The sequence below is a fragment of the Bubalus bubalis genome, chromosome 17, assembly GCF_019923935.1.
Source record: "Bubalus bubalis isolate 160015118507 breed Murrah chromosome 17, NDDB_SH_1, whole genome shotgun sequence".
Taxonomy (NCBI): Eukaryota; Metazoa; Chordata; class Mammalia; order Artiodactyla; family Bovidae; genus Bubalus; species Bubalus bubalis.
Window position 1 is genome coordinate 70,260,292 of NC_059173.1, and position 10,805 is coordinate 70,271,096.

Below are 10,805 nucleotides of genomic sequence, written 5' to 3' on the forward strand. Positions count from 1 at the left end.
TCAGTTCAGTTCAGTCGCTCAGTTGTGTCCAACTCTTTGCAACCCCATGAATCGCAGCATACCAGGCCTCCGTGTCCATCACCATCTCCCGGAGTTCACTCAAACTCACGTCCATCAAGTCGGTGATGCCATCCAGCCATCTCATCCTCTGTCATCCCCTTTTCCTCCTGCCCCCAATCCTTCCTGGCATCAGAGTCTTTTCCAATGAGTCAGCTCTTCGCATGAGGTGGCCAAAGTACTGGAGTTTCAGATTCAGCATCATTCCTTCCAAAGAAATTCCAGGGCTGATCTCCTTCAGAATGGACTGGTTGGATCTCCTTGCAGTCCAAGGGACTCTCAAGAGTCTTCTCCAACACCACACTTCAAAAGCATCAATTCTGCAGTGCTCACATCCATACATGACCACTGGAAAAACCATAGCCTTGACTAAATGGACCTTGGTTGGCAAAGTAATGTCTCTGCTTTTGAATATGCTATCTAGGTTGGTCATAACTTTCCTTCCAAGGAGTAAGCGTCTTTTAATTTCATGGCTGCAGTCACCATCTGCAGTGATTTTGGAGCCAAAAAAATAAAGTCTGACACTGTTTCCACTGTTTCCCCATCTATTTCCCATGAAGTGATGGGGCCAGATGCCATAACCGTTGTTTTCTGAAGCCAACTTTTTCACTCTCCACTTTTACTTTCATCAAGAGGCTTTTTAGTTCCTCTTCACTTTCTGCCATAAGGGTGATGTCATCTGCATATCTGAAGTTATTGAGATTTCTCCCGGCAATCTTGATTCCAGCTTGTGCTTCTTCCAGCCCAGCATTTCTCATGATGTACTCTGCATAGAAGTTATATAAGCAGGGTGACAATATACAGCCTTGATGTATTCCTTTTCCTATTTGGAACCAGTCTGTTGTTCCATGTCCAGTTCTAACTGTTGTTTCCTGACCTGCATACAGGTTTCTCAAGAGCCAGGTCAGGTGGTCTGGTATTCCCATCTCTTTCAGAATTTTCCACAGTTTATTGTGATCCACACAGTCAAAGGCTTTGGCATAGTCAATAAAGCAGAAATAGATGTTTTTCTGGAACTCTCTTGCTTTTTTGATGATCCAGCGGATGTTGGCAATTTGATCTCCAGTAGCATATTGGGCACCTACTGACCTGAGGAGTTCCTCTTTCAGTATCCTATCTTTTTGCCTTTTCATAATCTTCATGGGGTTCTCAACGCAAGAATACTGAAGTGGTTTGCCATTCCCTTCTCCAGTGGACCACATTCTGTCAGCCCTCTCCACCATGACCCGCCCATCTTGCTTGGCCCCACAGGGCATGGCTTAGTTTCATTGAGTTAGACAAGGCTGTGGTTCTAGTGTGATTAGATTGACTAGTTTTCTGTGAGTATGGTTTTAGTGTGTCTGCCCTCTGATGCCCTCTTGCAACACCTACCATCTTACTTGGGTTTCTCTTACCCTGAATGTGGGGTATCTCTTCATAGCTGCTCCAGCAAAGCGCAGCCGTTGCTCCTTACCTTGGAAGTGGGGTATCTCCTCACCGCAGCTCCTCCTGACCTTGAATGTGGAGTTGCTTCTCTCGGCCCTCCTGCACCCACGCAGCCATAGCTGCTTGGAAGTGGGGTTGCTCCTCTCAGCCACCGCCCCTGGCCTCGGGCATGGGGTAGCTCCTCCCGGCCGCCGCAAGTCTTGACAAGCCAAGAGTTCAGTCCAGCATCTCAAGTTGTTGTTGTTGTTGTTGTTGTTGTTGTTTTTTCTCTACTTTTTCTTCCAAGTTGTGGGTATGACTGAAGATTAGTACCAAAAGAAGTCTCTTCTAGGTAATCTTTTGCATGATTAAGCTTGATCATAGCTCAGCAAATAAATGATGGTTTTAATTTAAATTTCTATGGTACCAGCCAAGAATGCAAAGGATAAATAGAAAAGTGGATGCCAGATCACAAGACATAAGTTTTAAAATGTAATCGAAATGACATAAAAGAGCCTATTTCTTGAAGCTTCACACATTCTACTTATAGAGTAGGCTTAATTGGCTGTATATTGCTATATTTAGTCATGAATATGGTATGTTTTTAAAGTATAGACAAGTAATATCTTCCATTGGTTTTTATTATGATTACAACCTACTGAGATGATAGAAATTATCTAAATATATCTTGCTTTAGAAGTGAGATTTTATATCATAATTAGGTCACAGTGATCAGATTTATAATGAGTATATTAAGTGCACATTAATAATAGAGAATGAGCAGGACTGTTAGAGCTTAAAACTCATTTTTGAAAATTTAATTGTGCTAACTAGGGAGTGTTATGAAATGAAGATTATAAATTAAAGATCTTATTCCTACCACTCTCTAACAGTATAGGGGTCTTTTTAATGAAACATATTCTTCCCTGGTAGCTCAGCTGGTAAAGAATCTACCTGCAATGCAGGAGATACCAGTTTGATTCCTGGGTCAAGGAAGATGCCCTGGAAAAGGAATAGGCTACCCACTCCAGTATTCTTGGGCTTCCCTGGTAGCTCAGCTGGTACAGAATCCACCTGCAATGCAGGAGACCTGGGTTTGATCCTGGTTTGGGAAGATACCCTGGAAAAGGGAAAGGCTACTCACTCCAGTATTCTGGCCTGGAGAATTCCATGAGCTGTATAGTCCATGGGGTTGCAAAGAATCGGACATAAATAATAATAATAATATTCTTCCCTCTGTCTTAGGCAATTCTTCATTGATATTCAGAAAGGTACATTCATTTACTCAAGATAAAATAACATCCCTAAATTCTGAGCTAATTACCACTAGCAAAAATATGCATAATTATAATAGAAATAATCAGAAATTTCACCCATTGTAGTAGTTATTTTTGTTTGTCTGCTGTTGCAAATATCCATCTGTACTCTGAAGCTGCTCCTCTCATATCTCATGTAATTCTGTTATGGTCAATCACTACACTCAAGGGACAATTTATCATGAGTTATAGGTTTTTAGATTTGATTTGCTAACCTTTAAAGTACTTTGTTCATCTATTGGCATGAGGCATAGTGGTCTATAATATTCTTTTTTTTTTAATGTCTGTCAGATTTTAGTATTACTGTTATATTGGACTCATAAAATAAGATCTACCTTCTCTAAATCATTTGTGCCAGATTAGTGCTATCTCCTCCTTAAATATTTTTTTATGCAATTCACCAGTAAAATCATCTGGGCCTGGAGTTTCCTTTTCAGAGGATTTTGTTAAAAAAAAAAAAAAATTCTGTAATAGATATAGATCTGGTTCTTCCTAAGCTGATTTGGTAAGTTGTGTTTTCCAAAAATTTGTCTGCTTTTAAGTTGTCAGATTTGTTTACATAAACTATTTCATAGCATTGCTTTCTTATCCTTTTAATGTCTTTGTTGATAAGCATAACATCATAAAACTTCTAGTAAAGACTCATTACTTTCTAAATTTTTAACCTTTTAAATATAGTATCCTCCAGAGTATGATCCACTTCTTTTCTCATTTTATGAGCTATCTAAAAGAGATCTGATCTAATTCCATAGTTTCAATAACCCTTCATAGAATCTAATCCTGAACACACATGAGAAATGCCTATCTACTTTTAAAAAAATACTACATTCTGTACTTCTCTCCAAACTGACTAATGTCTGGGAAATTCCCAAAGATTAATGTACCCAGCATTTCCTCTAATGGCTTAATGGGCAGCTCTGGTTGGGAATCACTGATTTAAATACTCAAGATCCTAAACTCAAACCTCTGCTAAATATGCTTCTGAGAACCTGAAGTCAATTTTTTCAACTGCCTACTGAGTTGTTTGAGAAACATGAGTTCATTGCCTTCCTTCTGTATTTCTCTTTTTTCTTTGTAAACCAACACAACTGAGGCAAATTTTAGTGCAGAAACTAAAGAATTTTAAAAAATACACACATTGTATATAACTACCAGCCTAATCAAAATACGCTTCTTATCATGTCAAAGAAATCTCTCCTGCTTCTTTGCTTTCATTTGTTTCAACCCCAGCCACAGAGACAACTGATCTGGTTTCTGTCAAATGTAGATTAGCTTTGCCAATTCTAGAATTTCATATTGATGATATCATATATAATGTCTAATTTTGTCTCTGGATTCTTTCCTCTCAATATAATCTCTTTGAGATTTGTCCATATTATTGTGTATACCAATAATCTGTTCTTTTTCACTGATGAGGATAACCTATATGGTTTATTTATGCACTAGTCAAAAAAAAAAATATTTTGAGTTGTTTAGAGTTGTGGGCTACTGTATCTCAAGCTGCTTATCTTGCAGCAATAGTCAATCTTTTTAAACTGATCTTGCATTTCTGAAGACTTCCATATATCCAAACAAATACAAATCCTCAACTCTTTTTATAAGGTCAAATTAGTGAAAACAAAGGGAAGGACTTGGAAAACAAGTAAAATAAAGATTGGGCCTGAAAAAGAGTCAACAAAATAGGATTGTAAGAACTCTAGCCCTTCTCCCCCACTTTCTACTATGGCTACTCTTCCTCCTACCATAATCAAATAGAGTGCTCCCAGGATCAGAGAGCATTTGATCTGTCTTGTTATCCAAGTCTGAAGTCATGACAGAGACGTGATGGCTCATCTGGCTTTAAGTGACCAACTCTGCTAAGTCACTTTAGTCATGTCAGACTCTTGTGACCCCATGGACTGTAGCCTTCCAGGTTTCTCTGTTGGTGGGATTTTCCAGGCAAGAATACAAGAATCTGGGTTGCCATGCCCTTCTCTAGGGGATCTTCCCAACCCAGGGATTGAACCCATGTCTCTTACATCTCCTGCATTGGCAGGCGGGTTCTTTAACACTGGTGCCACCTGGGAAGCCCTTAAGTGGCCATCTGAGTCTCAAATCTGTCAAAAGTACAGATCATTGTTGAGCCCTCCTGCTAACTTAGCCCCATTGGTTCATTGGAAAACCAACCAACCCTTTGGTGGTACACTGATTATAGAGGCAGATGTGAGGGTTTGTATCTCCAACATGCAGTGCTTTTTCAGTCACTACCCTCTATGGAGTGATGAATAACATTATGATATCTGACACAACACTCAGCAAAGAATTAATTTTACAATAAAATAGGTGAGGAAGAAGGCTCATGAGTCCCAGGTATCGTCACATACTCCTTCAGCTGGCATGATAAACTGGAGGAATAGACTAATAGTTGTTTAGTCATGTCCCTACCTGGATGACAAACCCTATAAGGATGCTGAGCTGTAAATAAAGTTCTGATGAATGTTCTAAGACAATGGCAGTACATAAAGATTCAAGAAACAAGGAGTGTAAAAGAAGTGGTTTTTATCATTCTATGCAGTGTTCTTACTTGGGCAAGATTTTGTCTCCTCCCTAACTCCTCACACTTGCCAGAAATATCTGGCAATCTCTGGAGACATTGCTTTTTTTTTTCTTTAATGACTCTAAGAATGCTAAACTGGTATCCAGAGATAGAGGGTAGGGGTGCTGCACAGGACAGATCCTAGAGTGCACAGGACAGCTGCCTATAACTGATAATCCATTCTAAAGTGTTAAGGGTGATAAACCCTGTCCAGCACCTGATGACACATTCACAAAAAGTATGATTACCATCGGTGCAATGTTGCTTTTAACTAAGTAAGAGCTCTTAGGTCCCAGGGGTAGTATTAATATCATCTATGGTCCCGTGACCCTACAGACTGTACCAATGAGGACTATAGCAACTATACGTGGTTTCCTCCTTTCTTTGTTATGTATATATTTATTATATGCATTTTTCCTCTTTATTTAACTAAGTATCTTACATAGGGAGTCTTGGTATTAGTTAAATTAATAATTCAGTCTCTAGATTATAAAATATTCAGGATTGTGACTAGCTAAAAGAGGAAATAACGTAATATAGATATGAATACTGGTATCTTTTGGGACTTCATATTTTTACTTTGGGGAGTGTGTGTGTGTGTGTGTGTTAGTCACGTCTGATTCTTTGTGACCCCATGAACTATAGCCTGATATGCTTCTCTGTCCATGGAATTCTCCAGACAAGAATACTGGAGTGGATTGCCATTCCTTTATCCCAAGGATCTTCCCAATACTTAAGTACTTAAGCTTATCTTGGTTTGTAGAGGAAGAATTGCATGATTTTGAGTGAAAATATGATGTTATTTATTCTTTTTGTTGTTTGGAAGATTAACATGGATATAAAAACAGGAATAGATACTGAATGGAAGTCAAAATGGAGTAGATTGTGAAACTTGCCTCTTGGCAACTTAATACAATTCCCACTCCCTTCTGTTCTTTCCTCTTACATAACCAAAGTCACAATCTGTCTTAACAGACATGTTGGTTGACTTTCACACCTATATCCCATTCACTCTAAACTCTGCCTTGTAACTGTCTCTTGCTTCTTCCATGTTTATACATCTTTTTACATGGCCTTCTCTAGGATCCTCCACTCCCATATTTCAAACTCATTTACATTAGCCTGAATGCCAGCACTCCAGGCTATGAATTCTTTAATCATAATTAATTATTTATTCTTCTCTGTTCTCATGTTTTTTAAGTATCTATAGCATAGCACTAAATATAGTGTAGGTTTTTTTGGTTTATATTAATCTCTTTACATTTAGATTATGAGATCTTTCCTAGTGTTTAAGCAGTATCTTAAGCATAAAAAGGATACAATAAATGCATTTTAAATATAGTGAGAGTCCAATAAATGATGAATTTATAGTGAAAAATTTTAAAGTATGTTTATTAAAGCATCTCTATTTTCTTAATAGAAAAAACAACAAAGTTGACTAAATAGAGATACATATGTTAATTTAATGATTGAAATTATTAGTGATTCAACAAAACAACTGATTTAAAATATGTTAAAGAAAAAATTAATAAACAATTAGAGAAACTTTACATCATGGAACAGATACCACTGCTATGGAAAGTGCTTCAAATAAAAAATATGAGATATAGTCTCTGACTTTAGGTAATTTATCTTAATTGGGGAACAAACAAATAATTACAAAATAGTTAAATTAAGTCTTTATTTTTAAATTGCAATGAGAATAAATCCTCTTTGTATGTCCTAGGAAAGGTGGGTAAGGCACCTTATATGAATGAAGCAGTAGGTTTTCCAGTCTGGTCTGGACAGATGCACAGGAGATCAACGTCAAGAGAATTAGGAGAACAGAAAACTGGTTTCATGAATATCATATATAAATTTTATTTATGTAAATGGAAAGAATGTAGCACAAACATGTGCACTTGGAGATGACTGAGCATAGTTCTGTGTGATGAGATAGGCAGTAGCAAAGGCTGATCTCTGAAAGGCAGTTTGAGACCAAAAGCAGACTATGTTCTTCTTAGTAATCTGGGCTTTCCCTTGTAGGCAGTAAGGAGCCACTGAAAGTTTTTAATTAGAAAAATTACATTCATGCTTATACAAAATATAGACTACAGAGTGGAAAAATTGGATAAAGAGAAACGGACAGTAACAGCGGCCCGGTTGAGATCACTAAATGGAGGGAAGAGACATATCAGACCAGAATTTAACTGGTATAAATGTACATCAGTTCAGTTCAGTTGCTCAGTCGTGTCCAACTCTTTGAGACCCCGTGGACTGCAGCACACAGGCCTCCCTGTCCATCACCAACTCCCGGAGTTCACTCAAACTCATGTCCACTGTGTCGGTGATGCCATCCAATCATCTCATCCTCTGTCTTCCCCTTCTTATCCTGCCCTTAATCTTTCCCAGCATCATGGTCTTTTCAGTGAGTCAGCTCTTCACATCAGGTGGCCAAAGTATTGGAGTTTCAGTTTCAACATCAGTCCTTCCAGTGAATACTCAGGACTGATTTCCTTTAGGATGGACTGGTTTGATCTCCTTGCACTCCAAGGGACTCTCAAGAGTCTTCTCCAACACCACAGTTCAAAAGCATCAATTCTTTGGTGCTCAGCTTTCTTTATAGTCCAACTCTCACATCCATACATGACTACTGGAAACACCATAGCTTTGACTAGATGGACCTTTGTTGACAAAGTAATGTCTCTGCTTTTTAATATGCTGTCCAGGTTGGTCTTAACTTTTCTTCCAAGGAGCAAGCATCTTTTAATTTCATGGCTGCAGTCACCATCTGCAGTGATTTTGGAGCCCAGAAAAATAATTGCACATTCCAACCCACAGGTATGCAAAGAGAAGCTAATTAATGCAAAAGAACATAAGACAATCTTAATTAAATCTTTACATCTTCCTTTAAAATAAAATTTCATTTTCTGAAACCACTCTCTGTGATTTGTGTGTTGTAGGTACAGTTGATCAGTGTGTGCTGGTGTATATTATTTGCCAGCTATTCATCTGCCCACAATGAGGGAGACTCAGAGTCAATTCCTGGGTTGGAAAGATTCCCTGGAGAAAGAAATAGCAACCCACTCAAGTATTCTTACCTGGAAAATTCCATGGACAGAGGAGCCTAGCGAGATATACCTTATGGGGTCGCAAAGAGTTGGACATGACTGAGGGACTAACACATGCACAATTTTGAAATACTTTATACATATTCTTTGAAAACATTAATGTGTAGATTATATTCTTTCGTGCTAGTACATATACATGTGGAAAGGAAAGAGGTTTAAAACCTAATGTCTTTAGTGAAAAAATGATATATACTTCTACAGAGAATGTAAATTATTTATCTGAAATTTAGTACATATTTTCTAATTGGTTGAGTAAAACAAAAAATGAGTAGAATTATGAGCACAGCTTACAAAAATTCTTCTGCAATCATTTGAAGTTTAATTCTATAGTAGACGTGGTATATCTTTCCTGCACTTGACATCCTAGTCTCTGGACTCAGGTTTGATGGGAAAGTGTTGTGGATAAAACACTAGTGTTGAATGTTTCTGTGCATAAAACCATTGTGGGCAATATGTAAGCTCAGCAAGGAGGCCATCGTACACTCTTAAGTGTGCTACTTTAGAAGGAATCACAATTTGTAATAAAGGACTAGCCCTGAGCACATCTATTATGACTATAAAACATGGACTATATCAACATGCTAGGTTACATTTAGGCTTACTGTTGACTTGTAGTCATTCTAGAGATCAATTTCAAGTAAGGCAATCAATTTCAAGTAAGTTACAAGTAATTATGTAAGATATATATATATATGTAATTCTTTAGTGTTCCCAGTCTCTACTGCAGTAGGCTGAAATAAGATGCCTCCCTATGATGGCCACCTCCCAGTGTTTGTGACTCTGTGTAACCTCTTCCTCTTGAGGGTGGTTGGATTTGCTCATAGCCAATAAAATATGGAAACAGTGATGAAATGTCACTCCTGTGATTACTTATATTATAGTTTATGACTCTTTCTTGCTAGCAGACTTGTGCTAGGAATTCTCTTTGTTGTTCAAGTAAGCAGCCATTGGTCAATTAATTGGCCTTGTAAGGAAGACCATATAGCAAGGAATGGTGGGCCGCTTCTAGGAACCATATCTGATCTCTGGAGCTAGAGGCAGTCTCTCACATCACCAGTTCATACTGAGCAAGCATCTGAGTCCCTCAGTCCTGTAACAGAAAGGGAATGAATTTTGCCAATAACTTGAGTGAGCTTTGAAGGAGATCCTTTCCCCGTAAAGCCTCCAGATGAAAATGCATCCTGGGCAACACCTTGATTGTGAGATCCTAAGTAAAGGACTTAAACTCTTACCAAGTCTCTTAACTGTGAGAAACTGAGATAATTAATGTGTGCTGATTTCAGCTACAAAATTTGTGGTAATTTGTTATGCAGCAATAGAAAACTAATACATCTTCTAAACTCAATAACAGAATGCTTTGGGAACTTCCTGGTGGTCCAGTGGTTAGGATCCATGCTTCCACTGCAGGAGCACGATTTAGTCCCTGGTCAGGGGACCAAAATCCTGAGACTGTCACAAGGAATGGACCAAAAAAAAAAAAAAAAAAAAGCAGAATGCTTTACAGATGACCAAAGTCTGAGATGCTTTCTTCTTTATTTGACATAATTAAGTGAAATGAACACTCTAAATAATTACCTGGGTGGAGAAAGGAGGGTACATCAAAGAAAGGGTGGGAAGACAAGAGGAAGAGGGTTAAAAAAAAATCACAGGAGGAAAGTAATTAAGTGGATAATTTGGGAGCAACTATTCAAATTTCAAAAATTTAGTCTAACTTAGAACCTATTTTTACTATCTTGAATCTCTCTTTATTCCATGCTGAGCTCTAAAACTTACATGCCAAATATAGGCCAAAGGAGTTACGGAGTTTCTTCTTCCCCTGCTTTAATTATCAGAATTAGTTTGGTTCCTAGGGACACATGGACAACATGAGCTCCTTTCCCATTTAGAAATTCTGGAAGGGGAAAGAGAATAGGAGACTGTGGTTGAAGAAAGAGGACTCACCAGTGCTGTTCAGTTCAGTTCAGTTCAGTTGCTCAATTGTGTCTGACTCTTTGCGACACCATGATCTGCAGCATGCCAGGCCTCCCTGTCCATCACCAACTCCTGGAGTCCGACCAAACCCATGTCCATCGAGTCGGTGATGCCATCCAACCATCTCATCCTCTGTCGCCCCTTCTCCTCCCGCCCTCGTTCTTTCCCAGCATCAGGGTCTTTTCAAGTGAGTCAGCTCTTTGCATCAGATGGCCAAAGTATTGGAGTTTCAGCTTCAGCATCAGTCCTTCCAATGAATATTCAGGACTGATTTTCTTTAGGATGGACTGGTTGGATCTCCTTGCAGTCCAAGAGACTCTCAAGAGTCTTCTCCAACACTACAGTTCAAAAGCATCAATTCTTTGGTGCTCA